The sequence below is a fragment of the Anser brachyrhynchus genome (genome assembly GCF_964034855.1).
Source record: "Anser brachyrhynchus genome assembly, chromosome: 4".
In the NCBI taxonomy this organism is placed as follows: domain Eukaryota; kingdom Metazoa; phylum Chordata; class Aves; order Anseriformes; family Anatidae; genus Anser; species Anser brachyrhynchus.
The window spans coordinates 562393-577646 of record NC_137698.1 but is presented as its reverse complement, the minus strand read 5'-3'; the positions used below and the strand labels follow the sequence as shown (position 1 = coordinate 577646).

General features: G+C 44.7%; 1 protein-coding gene across 1 annotated transcript in view; it reads left to right on the top strand.

The window, feature by feature from the left end:
- Positions 1-15254, top strand: part of LOC308193946 (uncharacterized protein) — a 257562-nt gene that overhangs the window by 134603 nt on the left and 107705 nt on the right. The window contains exon 8 of the mRNA XM_080589144.1: positions 14073-14187. The gene's annotated coding sequence lies outside the window, so the exon portion shown is untranslated. The remainder of the gene's footprint in view (positions 1-14072; positions 14188-15254) is intronic.

Genomic DNA, 15254 nt, shown 5'->3' with positions numbered 1-15254 from the left:
ACGCTGCAAGCTAATGCAGGCAACCAGCTTAGGTTTTCTCTGGGAGGGTACTTCAAATGGTTCGTGAGTTACTCATATATAGGAGCAAAGAGGGGGCTAAACATCCATGAACCCTGAGCTTTTTTTTTTTTAATGCCTGTGAACAGAAAATACGTAGGTGACGTTGCCCAGATCTGTCCTTAGCATCTCCTTTGGCTGTAGAGTTTACACAAAGATGGCTTCTCCCCCCCCACCCCCATTCCACCTTATTTGTGCTGCAGATGCTTCCTAGGAGCGTTGTTATGCAGCCTTTTATGTACACTGTTTCCTATTTTCCCTCGGCAATGATTGTGTTCTTTTCTAACATATCTAAACATGGAAACATCTCCATATACTTAATGGGTCTTGGGAATTTTCCTTTCAGGTTAGTGAAAACAAGTTGACAAGCTTCTTCTTGGCATGGCACAGCGTGTGTTAATCTGTGTCATTTCCAGGCTACTTTGTTCGTAGTTAATTTGTTAAATTCTTTGTGAGAACAGACAAGTTCCCCACTGAGCAACTGCAACAGCTGCGGGGAGAGCCAGTGGCCAAAAAGAGCCCACTGCGCGCTGTGCTGGGAGCTGGGCCGTGAAGCGAGCCTGCGGGTAGCACCTGCAGAAGAGCTTACGGCTGCTTCTGCGTTGCCTTTGTGCCCGGGCTGATGGCAGTGATGGCCACAGCCCCCGGGAGCTGTGCGCCACCTCGGCAGTTGGCTGCTGAAAGGCAGAAATAAGCATGCCTTGAGTCCCTTCATGCTTTTTCCTTTTTTTCTTCTCCTGTGCTTCAGGCTTTTTAACTCAGCGCTGTCCATAGCACTGTGCAGTTCCTCGGACATACTGGACTTCCTGCATGCTCCCCGAAAGAATAAGCAGGTTAAACATTTGCCGTGAAGAGACAACACATAGTATTACATTGCTCAAAAAAAATAAAATGGCAGTGAGTCAATACTCTAGCTTTTTACCTGGCTGTTCAGAAAATATGTTTGTATACTTGTATACAACTACCCTTAAGGTGATAGTAGTGAAAGATCTGCAAATATGGAATTATCAAAAATGTGTAGGTAGGTCCTCGGTGTTAATCTTAGAAGCCTTAGTTGATAATTATCTGTTTTGTGAGGCTCTGAATTCGAACTTTTCTGTCACTGAAGATGAAGTCTCTTCAAAATACTGAGGCTGTGTATCAAATCGTCAACCCCTCGTGTAAATGCTGGGGTCAGGAAGAGAAATTAAGTCCCTTCTGTTTATCCCAGTTTTTGCAGAAGGCCTATCAAAGGTCATTGATATGAAAATACCACTTGATGAAGAAAGAGCTCATGTAATTCTCAGCCTGTCCACAATTTGGGTATCCCCACACATTTCTGTGAAAGATGAGGAGGAACTTACTACTGCAAACTCCCATACAAGCAGGGCATGTTGTCCAACTTAATTTAGTACTGTGATTCATTAATGTAGTGTCGTACTTGGATGTTTCTGTGTCGGAAGAATTCAGAATGGTTTCTTTTTCTGTTGCATCAGACTTGTCTGTTGCAAGAGTCTGAAGAGTCTTTAAATTCAGTTGTGGAAGCTCTTCACAGAATCCTCAAGGTAAGGGCTGTCTTTGCTTTCTCAAGCACTTGGTTTTGGGTACCAATGTGGTGATGAAGCCTGAGAGAGCACTGCTCTCCTTCCTCTGGCTCGTTGCATCGGTGGCACTCCTGTGGCTGGGAGTTAGGGGCACACCATGCTATGTCAGTGTCACTCGCAGTAATACTCGTAGCTAACAGTTCAGGGGAAGCAGGCTGTCTGGATAGATACTAGCACGTGAAAGGCTATTTAGACATCCCGCACTGGAGAACTTAATTCCAGCTTGTCAGCTCTTCTCTTGTACCACTGTTAATGTTCAGGAAGGCTGTGGTTCACCATGAGGTGACCTGCAGGAGACTTTTTAAAAAAAAAAAAACTTTATAGCACAGCTGCATAAGCATGTTGCTTGCGAATTTATGAAGCTGGTTTGTGCCAACAGGAAAAGATCAAGATGAGGTCCAACGTCTGTGGAGTTGGCTATGTCTAATGGAATTAAAACAATAAAGGCCTGATGCAGTAAAGAAGGGGCAGCAGGACAGGTTTTCTGGGTAGATCGGTTCACACTTAACCACCTTTATGAGTCAGTTTTGAAAGCACTTGGCTCCCCGGTGGTTTGCATGGAGAAAAAGGAGAGCTCTTGGGAGTTAAGCTTTCTTGAAAAGCTGTCCACTTAAATCCAATATGGGGAAAATCGTCCATCATGTTAGTAGTACCTTGTGTTGCTTGGAGCAGAGTCAGGAAATGAGACTGACTGCTGCGCGCACACGTTTGTATTTCTTCTGCCCTTTTTGTGATTTGCTAAAGAGCTATATGAGCAGCTGGTGTTCTTTATTGTGTGGCTGTAAAGAGTCACTGATTCACTGCTTCCCTTTGGGGAGGTGTTTTACACAGGCAGTCCTGGCTTGTTAGCCAGCCATCGCTTCAGCACCTAGGGCCGAGCATGTGAACAGCTATGTGGGGAGTGCCCATGCCACGTCTGGTTCTGCTGAATGCTTCCGAGGCTGCCCCTTGCAGCCCTGTACCTGGCGGGGGGCTCCTTGCTGCTTGCAGATTGTCAAAGGCTATGAGATGATGTTGAAATTCAAATGCTATACCAGGCTAAATGACTGCTGTTACAGAGTATTTTGTATTTATCATGTGAGGTGTTGCCTTTCTCTGTAAGTAGAAATGGGTTTGTCAAGTACATGCTAAACACTGATCTGGACCACAGCTTACTGTTCCCTCAGAAACCTGATCACAGCGATGCAGGTGGGATAATAGCATTATAGCTGTAATTCAGAGTACTCCTACAAGTTTCAACAGCAATCGTTTTAAGCCAAATAACCACTTGGCACTTGATTTCTAGGGCCAGGTCCTCCATACGGAGAAAAACAGGTAAGTTCTTGTGCTATGCTGTATCCTGCTTTCCCCGGTGAGCCTCCAGGTCTCTTTTTTGAATGGGACTGGTTCTCTTGAAGGTGCCATTCAAAGATGAGAATGACCAGGCTCATTTCTCTCTTTTACACCATCATATCCACAGGGAGCTCTCTATAGGAGTAGCTGTTGACACCTTTTGGCCTCAGGGATAGTCTTGTCTCCTCCCTGCTTTGTGGCTGTTGAGAGTTTTCTGTATTTGTATGGAGCATTTGCTGAATGTCACCTGTGGCTGCAGACTGGGCAGAAAGAGTCTTCCTTTCAGAGAATTAGCGAGCTCCTCTGGTGTGAAATCATTCAGTTTTTCTGCAGAACTTGTAAATATGTGAAGCCCGCCTGTAGATGCTGGCTGCCTTCAGATCAGCGTCACTCAGCACAGGCATTTACAGCGAGCCATCTGCGTTCTCTGCAAGCTACGAATGGGAAGAGGCTCTCCTTTAGTGGAGCTTGTGTTGACTTAACAACTTTCAGGTCCTTGGGCTGCATCTGCATTCCTGAGACAGCCAGAGAGAGCAATAAGTGTATACTCATTTGGTAACAGCCACAATAATGCACTGCGATTACCTGGGCTTTCTTTCCTTTTTTCGCTCTTTCTGGCCGGGGGGAGAAGGGGGAGTTTGTTATAAAAAGGTCAAACACATAACTTTGCAGCTTTCAGCCGTCTCTATTCTTTTCTTCTGCAATTCTTCTCTCTGATTAAACTTCCAGATAAGTCTAGGCACTGTTGCCCAGCCCTTCACATTTAATGATTTTATGCATCACTTGCTCTTGGCACTGCTCACAGGCCTGCCATCTCCACTGCAGCCTGTGATCTTCTCCTCTAAATGTTTGACATCCACCAGCGTGTCTCTTTCACTGTGAGATGCCTTTTTTTCTTTTTTTCTGGTGAGGCTCGGAGAGGGAAAATGATGACGGACAACCTGAGACAAATTGCTTAATACCTAAGGATTTTCTTTCTCAGCTCTCTTAATTGTTGCCTCCCTTCTTCTGTTTCTATTTATCTATTTCTAAAACAAAACAAAACCCCGCAACGTGGCAGTGATACGGATCCTTGCCCCACAGCTGAATCTGTTTAAATGATCAGAAAAAACGATCCTCAGAGGATAGTGTACAGGGAGCAAATCCGTTAGGCCAAGGACAGGTTTTTCTTTTTCCTCCTTGTAAATAAAAAAACGCCCTTTTTTGACCAAGTTATTCAGTAGAGTTTATCAGACAGACAGAGGTGTAGGCTCAGGGACAGCACGAGGAAGGTGAAGAGAACGGCTGGTTGCCACTTTTCGTGTTAGCTGAAATGGAGTAACCCAAGGAAGTGAACTGATAGCAAGATTTTGTGTGTTCCTTTTTAGTGGATTAAAAAAAAAAAAAAGGGGGTGGGGGGAAATATGGTACACACTGATCCCGTTGAAGTCACGTCTATTGAATTCTATTGGTGTAAAAACTATGAATGAATTGAAAGAGGAAGGGGTTTTGACAAAATATCTGTAAGGCTACTTGTAGCTTTTAAGTACAGTATAGTAATGTCTAGCTTAGGAAATGGTTAGGACACAGCTGTCTGCGGGGGCTGGGAAGGGATACGATTCCATAATTCTGTATGCTTCTCCTAACCTCTTGCTGTTGGCCACTGAAGCGGGGAACTGGAATGAATGAGACATGGGGTCTGGTGGAGGATATCTGTTCGTGTAATCAGCTGGGCAGAAGTTCATGTGTGCGTAGAGACAGCGAACTGAGTTAAAACTGCAATTCTGGCATCGGTTACGTGGCAGTGATGGGATGTTTGCTTACTGAGTTTGGTTTGTAAGAAATTCAAATGTCGGTTACAAACAAGGCAGCAGTAAGTCTAAAGGATGCTGTCTTGCATCTGCTGCTGATGGTTAAGATGGACCATAGCTCACTGTGGATGCGCTCAAGTGGTAAAGGATTCTGCAGATCACGTGAGAACTGGTGTAGGTGTTGTAAAATGATGGGTTATTGGGTGTTACGATCATGAAAACGGCTTGCACCTAGGTGCCTGAAATAGGCTTTCTAGATGTAGGGTCAGATGCTTACAAGATTTAAGTGTGTTTAATCCACAGTGGTTGAATTTTAGGGTTCCAGTCAAGGTGTGCCCAGTGCTCTTGTGTCAGTGTTTGTGCTGGCACATCTCACTTGTGCACCAAAGGGCCTTTGCCACTAATGCCACCACAGAAAGCTGGGGAAAAGAATGTGTGTTGGGTGTGGGGATCCACAGTGTCTTTAAGATGTTTATGTGAAAAATGATCCTGTGCCTTTGTCCCATTACCTACATAAATATGTATAAATATACATGTATATGAAGAGCATAGAAGGAAATGGAAACTGGTATTCATAAATTACTTACATTACTGGTAGACACTGTTTGTTCCATCCGTTGTGCTCTGTGTGTACTTTTTTTCTTGATGTTTGTGTCAAACACCTCACACTGTGTGGCGATTCTCAGGTACATAAGCTAAAAAGAATATACTGCAGGAATACATTTTGCTTGGAGAGTTTTGATAGGGTGGATTACATGCTGTGGACCTTCGCAGGGCATACGCTGCTGGCTGCTGCAGGGACAGGATGAATAAATCTTCGGTAAACACTGAGCTACTTCTGGGGAATGTGCCATTAACGAATAAAGACAGACAAACATGTTTAGTGCGTAACCAAAAACACTTCTGTTGCGCCATTGAAAGGATGGTATTTGAAAATGTCTGTCAAGTTCCTTGCCTGTGCCAGCAGTTGCTTTGAGGGGTCCCATGTGGGTATCCTGACAGCCAGTGATACGCTGAGCATTGACCTCGGCAGCCCTCACTGCTTTGGGTAGATGCAATATCTTTCACTGCAGCAGAGGCAAAATATGGAACGTGGGCCATGGACATAAAGGAAGAGGAAGCTGATGGCCGATTTGTTAACAGTGTTAGAAATCTATGGAAATGTGTTTTATGGGGGAAAGGCTAGAGACTATACAGTTGAGGTCTTAAGTAGTTGCTATGATGAGATGATTTGCATTGAAATGGAGATTTGCACCATTGGAAATCCACCATTTGGAAATAATTAACGTTTACTAAATAATATGGGAATTAAGAGCATGACTTCAGGAGGGCAGCAGTTCAGCAACATTATGCACTCTGACTTCTCTGCGGAGCTTGTAATAGCAATTACTACACTAGTTCATTGCCCTTTTGTAATATAATCTTTGTGTTGCTCTGTGGGGACTATGGCAGCTACGATTGCAGAAGTATCCCATTCACAGATGATGGAAACTCTACTGGTTGCTTTTTGAGCTTACAGTAGCAAGGCATATGGAAAGAGCTTCTTCGTGACCACTGCCAACTGATGTGTGTTTGTTTGTTCTCTCTGAAATGTGACTTCTATACGGGCCAGCAGGCCGAGTGCCTAGTCATGTGCCTTCTGCCATCCCTGTTCCAGGCGAGCAGGGCTGCCTGGGTACCCAAAGGTTGGATGAGGTCTTGGGAGTGAAGCAGAGGTGGTCTGGGGAGGCTGAGTGTTAAAATCCCCCTCTACAGGAGTTCCATGAGGGTTCAGTTCCATGCACGTCAGATTAGCCCCTCTCCCTCACCAGTATTTGGGGCAGTTTGCATACCCAGTAGTTATGCATGCAAGCTACTGCTTAGCAGCGCAGAGTCAGCCCAAGCATTTCAGGTATGCTACATGGAGTCACTTGCTCTCTCTAAATTACAATCTGTAAGTTTCATCCAATTCATTTTGTTGATGTTAGTTAAATTTAAGAATGAAGGTTGACTCATATTTCATTTGACAAACTTTCTGTACTTTGTCTTCTTTTGGTTTAGAATGCAAATTTTAATCGAAGGAGCAGCCTAATAAAGTTTTACCTGTTATTTATTGCACGAGGACTACGGAGAACCACCTGCTTTGCAGAGGCAGGTTTCTGGATCACAGATGGTATTTAAAATGTTTCCAAGAGTTTCCAAATCTTGCTGTGGCACCTTTCAGAAATACATGCGTTACTTTTGCCAAGGCTTGGAGATTGGTTTTCCTTTTTCCTCCCCAAGAGAAGGTCGCTTGTTCTTGGAACAGATTCCATCTCCCAGACGTGCATCGAAGGCATATTTAAACCTTGAGCTTTGGGCTGTGGGTCAGGGCTTTGATGTTCCCTCTTGTGCTAGGATAATGGTCCATGTAGCTAGAGTTGTGGAAACTTTATATGTGAATTTGGACCTTGTTGGTGTAGATCAGATTATCAAGTTCCAAAGGATGAAAGTTATTTGCCTTGGCCATTGACCAAATAAGTTAGTTTGCTGGTTATCTTGAGATCATGGCCTGTCATAGAACTACACTGACCAATTGTTCAATTTCCAGTCTGGTAAATGAATCCCTCCATTTACATTTCCCATTGCATTTTCATGAATAATGTGATATGTGACCTTCTTTTTTCCATGATAGGGGGGGAAAAAAAAAAAAGGTAGTGGTCTTTTTCCAGTCACTGCATTCTTTATAGCTGTACATTTTAAATACATTTACTGCAAACAGGACTTGTATGTTGACTCAGTTAAGCTTTCTGGTGATGAAACAGTGACTTTTGGTAACTTACCTGTAGGTGATGTCTTGCTTGACTATTAAAATAAGAGAGCATTAAACCTTGTGTTGCTCTCACGTTGACTGTCTTTTACTCCTTTAGAAGTTTGTTGTAATAAATGGTACCTCCAGTACTGTTGGAATTGATGGAGGAGTGGGTAAATTTGCATGTTGCTTAGTGACATTATTTTGACTGTTTCGCTGTGACCATTGGGCCAGGCTTTAAGAGTTCAGAGTAGTGGTGGCGAAATTTACTGACCAGTGCTGAAATCGCTGCAGTGTTTTCTCCTATTCCCTACTATGTTTGCAGACAGGATTTAAATAAATAAATAAATGGTGTGAGAGCAGCTCATCTATATTTTGGAGACATTTTCATCCCCTGATAATTCTGATAAACAATATGTTCTGTAGATGGCATTGTCTCTGTGTGCAGTGATCCATCCTCCTATGTATGACAGTGAAGCATGATAGGAAAACTTATTAACCAACAACTCGAAGCAACGCTCCTTAAAGGAGGACGTTTCTTTGTTCACTGGACTTTCTTTTCACTAATTTGCATTGGCATCAAAGATCAAAACAGCACTTGCAAGTATAATACTTGCAAGTAAGTCTGTGCCACTCACCCATGCTGTAGTGGGCTGATACTTACATAAAGAAGAACACGGCTGGTAAGAGGGTATTTCACTTTAGTAAATTTCCCCCGGCAGTGTCCATCAGCTGACTCATACAACTGTGCTGAAGCAAGGCATGTGCCATCAGATCCAGGAGACTTAACAAGTGATGAGATAACAGAATGTGTTGGCACATCCAAGACGCAAGGTCTTTGTGACATAGGACTGTGGCACAGGATTAGGAATGTCTAGCTTTCCTCCTAAGCAGAGCCTGTAACTGAAGAAGGAAAAAAATAATAATATTTGACTTAAATATATGGTTTTTATTTGGCTATTTAGACAGATTCTCTTTCTAGGGACAGGCATTTTATAGATAGCATGTTGCATACCTGTGTAAGTAACCTGTGTCTTTGTTCCAGGTTGACTTGTAGGGGTGAGAAATTGCAGATGGCTTTCATGTTCATTGAAAGCCTAAACTGAAAACGACTGGGAGGAAAGCATGGGAGTTGTTTGTGACAGAGAAAATAGGCCGGCGGGTGCCTTTTTAGCTTTTTCGGGATCAGCACAGACTGGATGCTTATAGTTCAGTAATAACATTTTGTAAGAAGCCTGAACAGCAGACGTTTCCTCCTCTAACAATAAGTCTGTCCAAATGATATCAGTGCTGCCTATTTCACCTGTTTGGCACTGTGGTATGCAGTTGTCAGGCATTTACCATTTCAGTTATTTTGTGCCCTGACTGTTGAAAAGGTGACAGAGAAGGTCTCTGTCTGTTCACCTCCGAATAAAGCTTTGGTAAGAAATAAAGGTTTTATTAGAGGTGGTAACAAAGGTGATTTTTCAATGTGCCCTACAGTATAGAATAACTTAACTTCTGTTGTTAGTAGATGGCGTGACAACATTTACTGGAGTTGGTGGTGTTAGCTGGGGGAAGTTGACAACAGTTCCCACAGGAGATGCAGCATGCAGCAGAGCCTGATCTGTCACACGCTGGCAACAGGGAAGCTTTGCTCATGTTGCTGGAGAGAGCTCTTGGCCTTCTGAATTGCAGTTCAGTCATCAGAAGGCTCCCTCTGGCCTTGGCTGTTTCTAACCAGGATTTGCTGCTGGCTGATGCTGGTAACTTCGTTGTCGGTGGTGAATGTGCACACTTCTTCCAACAGTCCTCTGTGTGCTGGTGCAGCTTTATCTGACAGCAGGATTTGCAGAGCAGGATTGGCAGTATTTAGTTGGAGCAGTACAGTTTATGATGCATTCTTGCATTGCTGTGGCCACAGCAGCTGTGTCAGCAAGTCTCACAAAGGATGCTGCTTCCCTCCAGAAGCTCTTCCTCAGGGCACAGCCTTCCCTACCCGTGCCCAGTGCTGCGGGACGGAGGCCTGCCAGGCGGCCCAGGGGCTGGCAGCCTCACTAAAGTAAGGGCAGCAGCATCAGGCTCCTCGCGGTGACGTGCTGGCTGAGCTGGGACCGCTTCATTTCTAAGAAGAGCTGTGAGTGGGTGGTTCTGCAGCCGAATGTAATCTTGCTCCTCACTTTGAGGGACAGCTTATTTCTCTTCTTTGTGTCTTTGTCAGGAGAGCTAATGCATAATGGATTTGGAATGCAGATTAGGAAACTTTAGACTGTCTGCATTCGTATCTAGCTGCTGGATTGCTATCAACCCATTTTTCTTGTGATAACCTCAAAATCATCAGGTGCTGTGGAACATCAGTTAGGCAAATACTAATGAGTGATCAAATAACATGTTTTCTTCTGGGAAGTAAGAGCTTGTTTTCTTCTGCTGCTAAGGAATGTAAGAATGTTTTGAGGACTAGGATTCGGAATTTGCGAGCCAGCCAGGGGAAGTCAGCATCACCAAGATGCACCCCCCTTCTCGTTAGCTAAAATCACACGAACAGCGTTGAGTAGTGTTTTCAGCTCAAGTTTTTGGCAATAAGAAAAGAAATAAAAAAACAGACCTGGGGGGACTTAGCATGGTCACGTTTTCACTGAAAAGGGAAAATAATTACCCGAAAAATAATATTTTCAGTGACGGTACAGGGTAATTAGTTTCCCAGGGAGAAGACATTGGTAGCATGGGGCTTTACAGAGGGAGCCTTTGTCATTTTATGGATGCTCATCTATCAACTGTCAGGTTGTTTCAAAGGAGCTCTGCTCATAATGCTTTCCCTCTGCACCTCTCCCATCACGGTGGCCCAACTTTGCCCGAATAACCATTCGTCTTCCTGTTTGCCTAGCCGGGGCCCTTGCAACGAGTCAGGAGGCAGCAGCGTCGCTGGCACTGCGCGGCTCGGGGCTCTTGTGGCTCCCCACATTTCGCACTGCAGCTCCGGCACAGAGGAAGGGCTGGCTGGATGTGCGTCATGGTTTTGGGTGTGGCAGGTGTCACAGAGGCTGTGGGACCTGCCTAGATGGAACAGGCGGGGGCAGCCTGGACTTCCTGCCTGTATGGGGGAAGTTCCTCTGCACTTCCAGTGTATTTCCTTACCGTGGAGACTGGAATTAATGCCAAGGAACACTGAACTTCTGCGCCTGGATGCCTGAAGAGATCGGGGTGCCTGGACACTGACAGATGCATTTCTTAATCCGTTTCTTGATTTTTGTAGATATTGTCCTCAATACGTGCAATGACTCATTAAGAGAAAAAACCTGCGTTTTTGCTACCACCTGTGGAAGTCTGGCCTTGTGGCAACGAGAGCTGAAGCTCTGCCAAACTTCCATGCCTTGTGTCCTGCTACATGTGGGTGGGCGCTATGGCGCTGGCAGCCCTGGCCTGGTCCGTGTGCCCTGGCCACTGGCACATGGAGGCAGCTGCCACGTTTTGGTGTAGCAGCAGTTTGGCAGCCAGACATCTCCCTCCTTTGGGGATGATGCTGTGGGTGCTCATTGAAGCCCCCCTTCAGGCTGTGATGCCTTTTGTATTATAACAGAGAGAAATGGCTTTCTTGTCTTCCTGCTATTTCATCTGTAGTTTCGTTTTAAAGGTAGTGGCCAAGGCACGAGCTGCACCAGAAATCACTGGGTTGTGGTGAGCACCGGGTGCAGGGTGCTGTGACAAGCCTTTCAGACTTGACCTTTTCTGGAATCAAGGGAGGTGATGAGAAATGATTCTTACCAAAAATGTCAGTGACTGAGCACCCTGGGGAAAGATTGTGAGCCTGCACAAAGACCTTAGGTGTGAGCACAGCACATCTGGATGTCCTTGGAAGGCTCACACGCTCTTCCTCATGGTGTGTTGGAAGTCTTGCTTCCAGATGGCAGTTTATGGAGATATTGGAACTGGTCTGTGATCCCTGTTGTATCTGAAGTGCCACTCACCTCCCTTTGTTTCTCTCTTTCTCCTGATACTTGGTGCATCAAAAAAAATCTCTGTAGAGGGCAGGCTGCTCACGTTTGAAGGGTAGGCAGTGTCTTGCAAAGAAACTTGCTAGCTTGTAGGCTCATTTATAAACACACCTATCGATGGTAAAAAGAATTCTCAAGTGCGTTTAATACTTAATGCTAAGGTTGGACATAAAGTTAAGGACTGGTTGTGGACTGGCAGGGCTTAACAGACACACAGACCTTATATACCACCCCTTACAGATACCCCTTTTTGTTTTCTTTTGGGGGCAACTCACTTGGGCTCATCCTATGTTAATAATGAATCTGCAATCCATGTTTCATGTACTTCTATGAGAATTCACAGAGAATTGCAACGGGAAGGTGAAAATGTGACTTCAAAATCTGTGGAGGAAAAAAACCTCAACCCAAATACTTTGTCCTAAATAGCAGTGGGATTATTAGCATTCCTTTGCAAGGCAAGCAGTTTTATAGTTTAGAAGGTGCACACACACAAGCAATCCAAGTAATTTTCAGTTCAGTAAATGAACTGGTTGTACAGAAATCACGAAATGACAAACGTGAACTCCTATGGCTTGTACTGGGTATGACTAAATAAATGTAAAAAATGAAGGCCAGAAACCTTTAGGTCTTTTGAATTTCCACTTATGTCACTGGGTAACACTTAAGAGTAGCTGCAAATGCTCCCTTGATGGAGTCAGATTGCTTCTTTCTTAATTCCATTCATAAATACACACTGGGTGTCTAGTGGAGCACTTAAAATCCTGGTAATCAAAAGCTTATTGTGTGTTTGAGAAGCTTGAAAAGGAAACTGAAGTAAATACCAAGGGAGAATGGAGTAAAGTTAGAGTTTTGTTTTCTAAAGCAGCAGGAGGTCATGTGAAGTATAACGTGCTCAAGTTTTAGTACTGAGATTGTCCGAGGGGGTGTGACTGCGCCGTTACAGTAGTAAGATCTGTGTGCTGTGCAGCAGTAATCCAGCACTTACAGGCAGCCCATAACTGCTGCACTGGTTCTGCGCTCTGCTGGGCTTGTGGGTGAGACATAGTGGACTTGTGCCTTATTTCAGCTCCATATCGAGCAGAGTCACACTCCAGCAGCACAAAGCAGAACTCATGGCAATGCAAGAAAAAACGAGGCTATTCCTTGAGTAATCTGAGTGTCTTGAAAGCAGAAATGTTTATTTAAAGAAACATTTTTCTGGGGGGAATGCATTTATGGGTAATGGAGAAGTGGGGCCCACACCCTGGTAGAGTTGTGTTGCCAGGATTACTGTGGGCTATGTCTACGCAAGCTGCGCTCATTCCTTCTGACACAGAGAGAGTTGCTGAGAGATGAGGAGCAGAGGCCATTTCTTCCCCAGCTGCTGGTTCCTGCTATTCTACACGTTCTGTAGAGCATTTTTCACTTGACATCAGCTGAAGACTTCTGAAAGACAGCTTTGAGTCCACAGCTGTGAAATAGCAATTTGGTGTTGGAATTAATATTACTTCTGCCTGATTGCATCTGGACTTTTACCTGGCGAAGGGTGTGCCACGAGGCTCAGGACCTGCAGGAAGCTTTGCTGATCTCTTTCAGTCTCCTCTTACATCTTACACCTGGCAGACATTAGGCAACGAGGCTAGGTGTCGAAGTAGTGCGCGCTGTGTTGCACTGTAGTTGATGTGTTGGTGGTAACGGGTGCATCTGGTGAAGGAAGTAAAGGAAGTGTTTGGCCTCCTGTGATTTTGCAGAACCATTTCCATGACGGCATGGCTGCAGAGGGTCTCACATGAGGAGCTATGAGAAGTACTGAGAACTTGAAATAAACTCTCCTCTCAAATAAACAATAACATTGATCTTGGCAGAACATAACACAGAATTTCTCCCAAGTCCCCTCTGTCAGGCCCTTTGAAACTGCAGTTCCTAAGCAGGTCCCATTCTGGTCAGAACAGCCTAGTTGCTTTTACTTGGAGAAATGCAAAACTGTGCTTGACGTTTTCTCTGTCATTCACTGACAACTATGAATGATGGCAAGATGAGTGCTCTTCATATTATACTCTCCTTTTTTAAACCACGTTAAAATAGAAAGAACAGAAATTGTCGGGCTCCCGGAACAGTAATGATGAGGTCGAATTTTTCAGTAGGGTTGCTTGGAGGAGTAAAACAAGGAGGGTGCTACTGTTACTGTGGCTGTTGAAGACAGATTGAGAACACGTCATCTAAAGCTATTTGGTAACAGGAACAACAAAACATTACTGGCACAACAGAAACAAAATCCATTATTTAGGGGAGTGGAGATGGTAGGATAAAAATTCAGTGGTTTAACCAGCAAATCTTAGTGTAGATCATGTAGTACTGCAGATTTTGTTACTCTATTCTGCAGTTCACTTTTACAACAGCGAGGGACCTTTGTGGCTTTTGTGTTGCATAGCTTGTGAAAAGAGATGAGATCTCACTCCCTGGCCTGCTGCGCACAGAAAGATGGGTCTCAAACCCTCCTCTTGGTCAAGAGAAGGAAAAGTGGTCACAACAGCTGTCCCCATTTGTGCAAAATTATGTTTCCATCCATGTTTTCCATGTCTTCTCCCAGGCAAATCCCCCCACCAAGTAAGAGCAGAGTTGGTAGAATGCTGGCGGCTGCTAGAAGGGACCCTGAGACAACTCGTCTTCTGGCGCTGCTCTAGGAGGGAACAACAAAATACAAGGTAAGGGAAACCAATGGGATTCCAGCATGGATCAACAGCTAGCAAGAGACCTCAATGGTCTGTCCTCCACCAGGATAACGCTAGCTGCTGTTGCCCTGCATGGCTGTGGGGCTGAGCTATAACTGTGGATGCTGGTAGGGACTCCCCGGACTGTGCAGCACCGTGTGGATCTGGAGCCACGCTCGTCACAGCAGCAACAAGAAGCGATGCTGGCCCGTGGCTGAGGCAACTCTGCGGGAAGATGTGGACAGATGCCCACAGACAAATAAGCAGCTTTTACTGCCGGCTTCCTTTCTGCTATTAATCATCTTTTGTGTGCATCGAGTGTCTTGTTGTTGTTTTGCATATTTATTTAAACCATCTTCCATTCTTTAGAGCATTTACAGGCACGTGCATCAGAGCTGAATTGTTTCCCGGGCTGGGATTCCTCTTGTCATTGCACAACTTTTTCGTGAGATATAAGTTTTTTCAAATAGGAAACAGGGAGAGGCAGCAAATCACTTGGGTTGAGACAATGAAAGGGAAAAAAATCCCACCTAAACAATAGATATTTAAGTAGAAAGTGTTCCAGCTTCTTCTGACAAAGAGCCTCTAGAGGATTACAATGCAGTCAATGTTGCTTTAATTAAATTTAATGCTGTGTGAAATGCACTCTGAGAAACTTTGATGAATGACTGGGGCAATTCATGCGGCTCACTAAAGGGCATCCAGCCCTTGCAGGGGTGTCAAGGCACGATGAATTGGTTACTACAGGCATGTTTATAGACTGCCTGAGGAACCTTGTATCTGTGTGGTAATGTCAGAGATAATGTTATGATTCTCTGGACCTTGGGGGGCTTTGGTGACATGGTTAATGAGATAGCCCAGGGAGTGTCCCAGTAGGTTACTTGCAGACCTCCCACATCAAAAGGAGCAGCTTTGCCCCTTCTAAACCTGCCGTCCTCCAGATCTCTCCGCCGGCCCTTGCTTTCCATAGGGCCACTTTTTTCCTCCCTCCTCCCCCTTCTTTTTGGTTCTTAGTCAACATTAACTTTGGCTGCCAAAATTCAAAAGTTGTTAGTTTTTAA